This window comes from Crinia signifera, chromosome 19 (assembly GCF_055691185.1).
Source record: "Crinia signifera chromosome 19, ASM5569118v1, whole genome shotgun sequence".
NCBI classification, from domain to species: Eukaryota; Metazoa; Chordata; class Amphibia; order Anura; family Myobatrachidae; genus Crinia; species Crinia signifera.
The window spans coordinates 129,971,379-129,981,972 of record NC_139226.1 but is presented as its reverse complement, the minus strand read 5'-3'; the positions used below and the strand labels follow the sequence as shown (position 1 = coordinate 129,981,972).

At 41.7% G+C, this 10,594-nt stretch overlaps 1 protein-coding gene across 3 annotated transcripts in view; it reads left to right on the top strand.

Moving 5' to 3' along the window:
* Positions 1–349: 349 nt before the first annotated feature.
* The window catches only part of LOC146042996 (transmembrane protein 26-like), a 70,170-nt gene continuing 59,925 nt past the window's right edge, over positions 350–10,594 (top strand). For 2 of the 3 annotated variants that reach the window (XM_083163343.1, XM_083163340.1), the window contains exons 1-2: positions 358–488; positions 7,339–7,496. The gene's annotated coding sequence lies outside the window, so the exon portion shown is untranslated. Of the gene's footprint in view, positions 489–7,338; positions 7,497–10,594 lie in introns of all 3 variants that reach the window. The other variant, XM_083163341.1, reaches the window with a different exon arrangement.

Below are 10,594 nucleotides of genomic sequence, written 5' to 3'. Positions count from 1 at the left end.
CTGTGTGAAAGGTGCCGACCCGGGTTGTCCCTGCTTCAAAAGCATTTGTGAATGGGTCCGAAACCGGGAATGTCCCTGCTTGTCCCTGGAATTTAATTCCTGGGTTTGTCTTTGCATCTCTGGTGTGAAAGGGGTATAAGACATGCCAGAAGTTCGGCTAACACATCGTATTGCACAAATAACTTACATCTGGAACAATGCAAAAGCATGAATTGTTAACAGTTCAGGAATACAGTATATCCTTATGATATAACTGCCTAAAATGAAATCCCTCCAGATTGCTCCCCCTGTGAAGGATGTGGGGTGTGGCTGTTACTGCAAATGTTTTTCTATTTGCTGACTTCAGTATGTCTGTGGGCTGGATCATAATAACAGCAGAAGAACTGGAATCTGGAAAACGACTGCGGTGAAACACTGAACTCTTACAGAAAATACTTTTCACTTGTACAGGAAGAGCCTGGGAGTAGGACGGTGGAACTGTGCTGGAGGTAAGCTCTTCAGATTTTACTTTAAATAAAACATTAATTGTAGTTACTCGAGGCATTTGCAGCTGCTGTGTCAGGATTTCACGGCACAGAATGTTCCTGTTTCTCGATTTCTATATGCCAAGACCCTTCTAAGTATTTGTTTTAATGTCGACGCTGATATATTTTAGAACACCTACAATATGTATCAGCAACTCTTATGTTGTAGCAACTTTTTAGACTTTTTATATATATATATAGTTTGTATATCTACTGTATATCTATAGATATATATATATATATAAATCTATATAAATATATCCAGAAAGTATTCGCAGCGCTTCGCTTTTTCCACATTTCATTATGTTACAGCCTTATTCCGAAATGGAATAAATTAATTTTCCCTCAAACACACAATATCCTATAATCACAACGTGAAAAAAAAGTTTTTGGGAGATTTTTGTGGCAGCCATGGCGATCTCCGGATGGGACTGGACATTGGAGCGGTTTTGATTTATCAGCCCGATGGGTCGAAATTGTGGGGAAAAAGGACCATATTGCATAAGTGTTTGGGCACCTTTAGAGCTAGGCTGGGGAGGGGAAGATTAGGGTTAGGCTGAGGGGAGGGGGTGTTAGGTTTAAACACTTACAAAAATGTGTTAGGCTGCAGGGGGGGGTGTGTGTGTAAGGGCTGTTTAACACGCTCCAGCTGACGCCGGGTGTGAAACCCCGCATGGCCAAGTAGCTACCGTAAGGTAGCCACCACGGCTGCTTGGGGGAGCAAGCGCCAGCGGGGCGCCCCTGGTGCCCTGGCACTCTGGTCAGACCCCCCCCTTACCCCTCCGCATGCCGCCGCCACCGCATTCAGTCCGGCACCGCAGATAGCCTCCGGGCTCCGTCTCCTGCAGTAATGAAAAATGCCTCGACAAAATGGCTGCCCCCTAATAGCAGACAGTTTTTACGGATGCTAGAGGAGGCCGCCGCCTCCTCTAACATCCCTAAAAAAACTGTCTGCTGTACGGGGGCAGCCATTTTGTCGTGTCATTTTTCATTACTGCAGGAGACGGAGCCCGGAGGCTATCTGCGGTGCCGGACTGAATGCGGGGCCGGCGGCGGCGGCGGCATGCGGAGGGGTAAGGTAATTTTTTGGCGGGGAGGGCGCCACAATATTAGTTACGCCTCTGGCCACAGCCTGGCAGCCTTCATTTCTCATTTCTAGTGGTGACATCCTGCTGCTACCGGGCGGCCGGGCTGTGACCGTCCCATGTGAATGGACACAATCCTGTCCATTATTAACTACTGTGTACGGCACGGCTTTCGTCTGTGCGGTGTTTTGCAGCCCGGCGGATTATGTGGCAGTGTACAGGGGTTAGGTTTAGGCACAAACGAGAACAAACGAGAAGGGTTAGGGTCAGGCTACGGGCAGGGGTTAGAGTTAGGCTTCTAGAAGGGACGGTTACCTTAGTTAGGGTCAAGGGGTGTTGGGGTTAGGGTTGCCAGCATACCTCCCTCCCTTGTCAGCGTTGGTATTATTACTGCTGTCAACCTGACCTCTGGTCGCCGGTATGTATCATATATACTGTGTAGACTATTTGTTTGTTTAATTTTGCACGTATGCTATTCAATGTATGACCTGATGTAAAGACCGAATAGATCTTGAAATTTCGTCATGAGGATTACAATGATGCTCTGAAAATGCTCAATATAATACAATCAGATTCTTTGTATTCTGTTCTGGGAGCAGCATAACAACTGTGGTCGTTTCAAATCATTAATATTATTGAATTAATATTTATAAGTTGCGCCTGATTATACTTTTTGCTGTTAGGCTATTGTGTGGGAGTCTGGATATATATACTGTGTGTGTGTGTATATATATATATATATATATATATATATATATATATATATGTAACAAGGGGGTCAGTGACCGATGGTGTTATATACTTAACTCTGTAAGATTATAAATAAGCCAGATATTAAAATGAATGTATTTATTTTATTAAGACAAGTAAAAAAAATGGACGTTAACAAAAAAAAACCACATATACATCATGTTAAGAGAGGGCAGATAGTGGAATAGAATAATATATATATATATATATATATATATATATATATATATATATATATATATATATATCTATGGCAATTGTAAGATGGCACCCTTTGTGATGACCTTAAGGATTAGATCAATGAAGCCTTTGAATGAATCTCACATTTTCTAAAACAAATAAAGTAAAGTCCATAAGTTTCAAAAATGTATTTTTAAATTTTTCAAAACCGTGACCGTTTAGTCTCTGTTAGAGATTCATCAGGGGTTCATGATCTTATAAATGAAATTAAGACCCATCAGAGCCATGAAATGGTTTTTTTCACTGTTTTTTTGGCCCGACATGTGCCGACAGGCAGTATTTCATGCCCTACCATCCACTAGGGCAGGGGTGGCCAACCGGTCAGAGGTAAAGAGCCGAAAAATATCTGTAGTCCAGCTAAAGAGCCAACAACATGCATGCGCCGACGATGCATGCAACGTTTCAGGTGCATTTATTGGAGCACCTTTTGTCAGGATACAAAAACAGAAGTTTTGGCTTGGAATAGACACAGAAATAGGGCTTGGCCTACTTCCAAATAGACCACGCCCCTTATATAATAAGTGTCCCCCGGCTGTGGCATTACCCTGCTGGCTGGTTGGGTCTGGTGCTGGTTCTTAAAATACGGGGGACCCCTAGTCATTTTGTCCCCCGTATTTTGGGAACCAGCGCCGGACCTTGAGCCTGGTGCTGGTTTCATTAAATCAAGGGGACCCCGCGCTGTTTTTTTTTTTATTTTAACTGTTTAATTTTTTTTTTTTACACCAGAACCCTGCAAAGAACATTGCGATCTGTGCAGGGTTCAGGCTAATTCGCCCATCAGAACCTGGTCTGAAATATAGACACACTTTATACAAATCGCATACCATTAAATATGCGATTTGTATACTTTTTCATGTGAAAACATCTGGATGCGATGTGCTGCGAAAAGCAGCCATCGCATTTCCAGTGTGCCCAACTTGTTGGCAAAAATCGCACTTTTTTCACATTTTCGCAGCTCATTAAATATGCGAAAATGGAAAAAAATGCGATTTCGGACGTTTTTGCGAAAAAATCGCAAAAGTCTATTTATGTCATCCCATAGAATGTCACCCCATGTGTGTAGAATAAAATAAATGGGTACTATCCCTTTAAGGAAGTGAATCCAATCTTCAGATCCACAGATATACTCTGTGGAAACAACCTTGGTTTTATGCAGCCCAATTTGCAAGCATATTGCCAAGGAAAGATATGACAGTGTTTTTTTCTGCCTAGATCACAATAAAAGACGAAGTGGAACGCAAAAAACCCGGCATTTCCGGGTAGGTGAAACGCACCACCATCTTGGAAAGCCGTACTGCGCATGCGCAGCCGGCGGAACACAGAAAACCCGGCATTTCCGGGTCTGTGAAACGCAGGGCCATCTTGGAACGCCGTACTGCGCATGTGCAGCCGGCGTCAGGTGCTGAGAATGATCACAATTACAGGGCTGATAAATACAGCCACCAACACAGTCCAGGACAAGCGCTATTGAAAAAGGTTAATTCCGAAACGCGTTTAGCGTATACTGGACGTTTTGTGGACCCTTATTGTGGACTGACTGGATGCTCTCTCTGGTTTCCTGAGTCTGACCTTTCCGGAGGGTCAGTGAATTACATCAAGCCCCGGGAATCAGAAGCTGCACCGAGTTCCAGTTTGCCTTGTGGGACACTATTTACATGCTTTTACCTTATCTCCTATATGTGAGTGTAAACCCCCTAATAAAACCCCTCTTTTTGTGTACAATCTGCACTATTCTCTGCTCTTCTCTGAAATTTTTCCATGTCCAAATGCTGTGGAATCAGGAGGCGGTTGATTGCCAGTGGGATATACATGAATACACATATACCAACTAGCAAAGTGTGAGTGTACAACCATTTCACAAATCATCCATCAGTGTATAACAATCTGCACTAAATTCTGTTATATTTTTCCTTGGCAATATGCTTGCAAACTGGGCTGCATAAAACCAAGGTTGTTTTCACAGAGCATATACGTGGATCTGAAGATTGGATTCACTTCCTTAAAGGGATAGTACCCATTTATTTTATTCTACACACATGGTGTTTATGGGGAGCGCTTTAATGATTGTGTGCATCTTCTCTTTGCCATATTTGTATCTTTGAGTGATTTGGATGTCACTCTTTGCACTGTATCTTAAGCTGCACCCTATTTACCTGTGCGCACCAATTGTTATTTCCAAAATTTGTATAATATGGAGATCAATAAATTCTGAGAGAGCAGGTGTAGCAGAGCCTATACTGGTGACAATAGGTTGCCCAGGGGGTTTTATTAACTGCTCATGAACCTTCATAAGGTAATAAAAAAATAGCCGTAGAAGGATGTAAATTTATAATGTAATGCGATTCATTAAGTGATAGACAATTATTTTGGTCTCCATCATTTATGAGAGTTACAATTTTATCCAATACATCACTAGAGGGGTCACATTTGAGTCTAGAATATGTATCAATGTCATCTAACAATCAATACGCTTCTTCTAAATAGTCGCTCTTATTTAAGACAACTATCCCCCCCCCTTGTTAGCCTGCTTTATGATGATGATATATATATATATATATATAGGTTTCAAATAAAGAAAGGCACACATACAAGTATAATTTTCAAATGTCTGCATGTAATGGGAATAGCTAATCGAGCGCTTTCGGGGTCACCACCCCATCTTCAGGATATATGCCTTTCAGAACAAATGTGAATAACAAGCAATTCCCACCACAGAAATAAATAGCTTAATATAATTAGCTGATTATTTACCTGTCCCTGGGAGCCAACACTCCGTTCATCGCACACTTCCTGTTTCACTCCGGATACCGACCAGATAGGGGGTGTAGCTCACAGCATCCTGGAGCCACAGTCACCTGTGAACACCTGAAAAGAGACAGGGAAACCTTACTAGTGACAAGTCTAAATACATAGACATCTCAAAAACAATAATAAAAAAAAACATGTAAAAAAGCAAATACATACAAGAGTCCATCCTCAGCTACATACCCAAAGGGTAAACAATTTGGACAAAAACAAGTGGCAAAGCAAAACCATTAATGCTGTATACAGTACTTAAACATACTACTTACTACCCCACCGGAGCTGAGAGATTCAAGCAAGACTATTTCAATTGATCTTGTTGTTAAAGCCACCTGGTCTGGGGGTCTGCAACCTCAAGATCCATTTGGTCTCATTAATGAGCAACTTTTTTGCCCTGTCTCCTCCCCGTAAATTTTGGGGGACTTGAACTATAATGTATAAAGTATTTAAGGGAATATAAGGAATGACCTGCCTGTTTGAAATGTCAGGGGACCAGTTGGTCCATATCCTTACCTTTCAATGTAAGATGGATGGCAGACCGATGTGCGGCCATCCTTTCTTTAAAGTTACGTGTAGTTTGTCCTACATAATGTAGGCCACACGGGCACATAATAATTTAGACCACATGTGTAGATGAACACGTAAGCACCAATCTAAGGTCAATTTTTTTTTGCACAATGGGGATTTGAAAGTCTTTGCAGCTAACCATAAATTTGCAGGTCGCACAGCTACCACAGTTGTAGCAACCCGGAGGTTTCACATACACTGGTTATCTGTAATGTCGGCATGGACCAACCAGTCTCTTAAATTTCTCCCCCCGGGTGTAAGCCAATAAGCGTTTGTGGTCTTTGAGACCAACCAAATCAGTATCAGTCTTAACGATGGGCCAGAGAGCCCTTGAGGCACGTTGGACAATAGGACTGGATAATGAAAATTCATGGACCCATGGAATCCTCTTGTCACCCTGTTTCCGTTTAAGAATTCAGAGAGAACTGGAGTCCATCTCCAAAACTTTCTTTTTTTGGGACATCAATGACTTAAAGTCGTATCCCCTGTCCACAAATTTTTGCACCAGTAGTCATATCCCCCATGTCCACAATTTTTAACTCCGCTTGAACTTCAAAAGTTCTTTTTTATAAGATTCACACTGTGCCTCCTATTTAGACAGCCAGCTGCTGTTAGAATCTAGCTCCAGAATATGCTTAAATTGCTGATGGAGTGCTGTGATTTTCGGTCTGGTGTTATTTAATACTCTTTTCGCCTCCACAATAACTAAAATCATAAGATCAAAGGCACACTTATTAAGTATAGCAATCCATCTACAAACAAATTTGGGATTTCGCCTGCGACCCGAAATGCTCAAGGAATATTGTGTTCTTTATAATAATTAGCCAGAGAGGTACTGTCTTCAATAGTCTGTGATACACATTGTCAATGTTCTCTGTATCTGCCAGTGTATCGGTTGGCCATCCATCTTATGCTGAAAGGTAAAAATGTGGACCAACCGGTCCCCTGACATTTCAAACAGGCAGGTCATTCATTGGCGTCCCTTAAATATTTCATGATAGAATAAGTCCCCCAAAAATTTACGGGAAGGAGACAGGGCAAAAAAAGTTGCTCATTAAAGAGACCCAGTGGATCTTGAGATTGGGAACCACCAGACCAGGTGGCCTCAACGACAAGATCAATTGAAATAGTCTTGCTTGAATCTATCAGCTCCGGTGGGGTTGTTAGTAGTATGTTTACGTATACAGCATTAATGGTTTTGTTTTGCCACTTTGGTTTTTGATCAAATTGGTTTACCCTTGGGGTATGTAGCTGAGGATGGACTCTTGTATGCATTTGCTTTTATTACATGTTTTTTTATTATTGTTTGTGTGATGAATACAGTATATATTTAGACTTGTCACTAGTAAGGTTTCCCTGTCTCTCTACAGGTGTCCACAGGTGACTGCTGATCCAGGAAGCTGTAAGATACGCCCCCTATCTGGCCGGTGACACGTGGAAGTAGGGGAATGGGACGCACGACCACCGCTCCTGACCCGGCATCCGGCGTGAAACAGGAAGTGCGGGGTTGCGACACGTGAAGGGACAGGTGAGTAATCAGCTAGTCTTGCAATTTATTTCTGTGGTGGGGTGGGGATTGCATGTTGTTCACATTTGAGTAATATGAGATACGTGTGACTGCGCTTTTTGTTTACGCAGCTCCAATCTGAATATGTAGTGGTTAAATCAAATAAGGAGTGCTTGTATTAATATGATATGTTAAAATTGACTGAATCATGTACCTGAAAGGGAAAAACAAGGGTTAAAGCAGCGTTGTACAGCTCTTTTTGTGTATACATGTTGGAGCTGGGATTTAAAACTAAAAAACAAAAACTAAAAAATGATAAAAGCCAGAGGTTACCTTTATGTAGCAGGACGTCATAGGCAGACACATTTCGATAGTTGACTTCATCAAGAAGTAGAGAAAAATTGGACTGAGCTGCTATTTGTACCTCATATGCTAATTGAATAATGATGACATCATATGCCGTTTTGAAAACAGGGGCGAGTGACAATACGGGCAAGTTGTACATTATTTTAATAACTTCATTTCATATGATAAATAGTAAATAACACATAAATCTGTAAGTGTGAGGTACTTCTGCCACACTTCCGATGTCTGCGGGACATAACGGTGCATGTGCGCTGTTACGTCATTTCCTTTTTAGTGTGCGGCAGTCTGCCACACTTAATGGAAATTTTGCTAAAATCGGATTGGAAAGCACTCATTCGTACCCATTCCATCATGGTTATGTACTGAAAACAGTGATCGGCAAATTTACAATCTGCATAATTTGTACGAATTGTCATTTTACGAGTGGCAACTTCATAAGAATGTGGCTATAAGAATGAATACACCAACGATAGAACTTGTACGTAATTCACCATACACTTCAATGGTACCAGCAAATTTGCTATTGATTCATATTTCACATGTTCTATGTATTTTGCCCTAATTTGGATGGTAAACAGTGAGATTCCTATGGAAATACAAATTTCAACCAGACCATGTTTTTGTGGTGATTTTTACATGTGCAACTAATAGCAAATCATTCAGCAACCAAGTGTGTGCCTTATAAAAGTCCATTAAGCGCGCACACACACACACACACACACACACACTTCTCTGCATTTTAGTTACCATGGAGGCTTACAGGCAGCACAATATACTGGTACTTGAGGCTGTGGGATACCCAATTCACTGGCAGCAGCACAGAAGATGTTGGCCTGGTCAGCCAACTGAACATGATCAACACGATGTGCAGGTACCGCAAAAAGGAAAAGTAAATGACTGCACTAATAATTAATGAACAATAAGTACAGGATGCTAGTACCTATTTTATACTATTTATTGTAATAATTAAATGAATATAAATGGAAACATAAAAGCAATAATAAATGTAAAATACAATCAATTCATATGAATAAATAAAATGAATGAAGAAGTGGTGACTGATATTGTTAGTCCAAACGGTACCGTATTTGTGGGATGAAATTAAAGTTCCAGCCGGATTTAATGTAAGGAATAGTGTCTGTTCCTATTAGGCTTCACTGGTTCGGTGCTGTGATGTTGATCGGATATATCCCAGATTGTAGGCTTGATAGAGGATGCAAACCTCCTGTTCTGTAGCCCTGATAGACGTTGGGGTCCTTTGGGAGATATGAAGTCCCAGTGGAGGATCAGCACTTACCTTTTCAGAGGCTGGTTTGGTCACTCAAATAGAGAAGACGATGCAGCTGAGATGTGGGAAGTCAGTCAACTACTGGTAACCAACGCGTTTTACTCCTCTAGGGAACTTTATCAAGGTGTACGTAGGTATCGCAGAGGCTTCGTAGTCCTCGTTTATTTAGAGTGCGTTGTATCTTCAATGCAATGCCAGATAATTAGGTCATACAGAGGTTCCAGCTCAATCGTGACAGCATACTCCATCTGTATGACCTTATCAGACTGGAGCTACAACCTGAGACATGATGCTAATGCGTTGTCTCAGGCCTACACAAATTCCTGGCTGTGTTGTACTTTCGGGCCACAGGGAGTTTTCAACATGTCATTGGCATCTCACAAGCCACTTTCTCTAGGTACCTTACCCAGGTCTTGGCCCCATTAGAGCCGTAGTGGCATGATGTTAGAGTAGTATTCTATCGTACAGCTGGCATACCTAATTTAGTGGTGCAGTAGATTGCAGACACCTACAGCTGAGATCACCTAGAGGTGTTCCCACCAAAACCATCATCATACCCCTACCAACGTGTTCAGTGATGCTAACCTAAAAAGAATGAGTGCGTTTGAAGGTTACTCTGGCTAATGCCATGATTCCTACATCCTCAGGCAGTCTGTCCTCTATGCCAAATTTGAAGCCAGATTATTACCAGAGAGGTGGCGGCTGGTAAGTTACGGCATCACTGCCCCAATTATGTCTAAATAGAATCCAGTATGGTGCATAATGAACAAAACCTTAATAAGTACACTAATAATGTGTTTCAGGTGATGCTGGGTATCTATGTTTGCCTTGGTTCCTTACTCTACTGTTGGTGCCCGATTCGGATGCTGAATACAATTACCAACATGCACAGACGGCTACTCGATGTTTTGGCATTCTAAAATATTTTTGTGATTGTGTTCTGCTGCCGTTTTCTCCATAACATATGTGTGCAACAAAATCTGCCTCATCTGCCTCATGATGAACAAGGGAGGAAGATAAGGTAGCAAGTAGTAGATGTGCACATCAGTGGGGAGTTATTGGATCCAAATGTGTCTTCATCCTCATTTTCCAAATTTAAATTCTAGTGTTAGCTGATGTATGCCTATATTTTTGTGGACCTTTTTGTGGACCTTTAACGGTTTGTATTTTTAAACATGAAAATAACGTTTTCCCTTGTGTTTGTCACCAGACTTGGTACTGGTTTAACAATTCTGACTGTGTTTCCGCTAGTATCTGCCAGGTAACATGCCTTGACAAAGCTGACGTTGGACCGGCGAAATGCGTTGGTGTTGCTTGGTGCCAGATCCTGGAGGTTCATTGGAGGACTCACCTGCTAAATACTCTGACCACCTTTCCCAGAATTTTGGAAGTCTCAGGCTGATTCCTACAAAATTGGATACCCCTGGCCACGAGGTTGAAGGTAGGCTACCAACAACAGCCACTC